This window comes from Penaeus monodon, chromosome 15 (assembly GCF_015228065.2).
Source record: "Penaeus monodon isolate SGIC_2016 chromosome 15, NSTDA_Pmon_1, whole genome shotgun sequence".
Taxonomy (NCBI): domain Eukaryota; kingdom Metazoa; phylum Arthropoda; class Malacostraca; order Decapoda; family Penaeidae; genus Penaeus; species Penaeus monodon.
The window spans coordinates 41,249,372-41,249,655 of NC_051400.1; the positions used below are offsets into that span (position 1 = coordinate 41,249,372).

Consider the following 284-nt stretch of genomic DNA (forward strand, 5'->3'; position numbering starts at 1 on the left):
GAGAAATAAATAATAATAATAAATCAGGGAACAGTGACGATGTCGAAAATAAATCGGAACTCACTTGGTGGCAGCATAGCTCGACTGCTTCGAATAAAATTTATCGTTTTCTTCAAAGTTCATTTTCTCGTTGGTGGAGTGAGCAAGTGTTATCTATATTTGCTCAGCTTCATTAAATCTGGAAGTAGGATAGGGAAGGTTGATGTATCGGGCAGCAGGTGAGTGGTTCTTCATCCCCACGGTATTATTTTCTCGTGTGTGTTTGTCTTTTTTTTCCTTTCCCC

At 39.1% G+C, this 284-nt stretch overlaps 1 long non-coding RNA gene across 2 annotated transcripts in view; it reads right to left on the reverse strand.

The window, feature by feature from the left end:
• LOC119582174 overlaps positions 1-284 on the reverse strand; it is a 39,074-nt gene that overhangs the window by 1,534 nt on the left and 37,256 nt on the right. For both annotated transcript variants that reach the window (XR_005229624.1, XR_005229625.1), the window contains exon 2: positions 65-178. This is a non-coding gene — a long non-coding RNA (uncharacterized LOC119582174). The remainder of the gene's footprint in view (positions 1-64; positions 179-284) is intronic.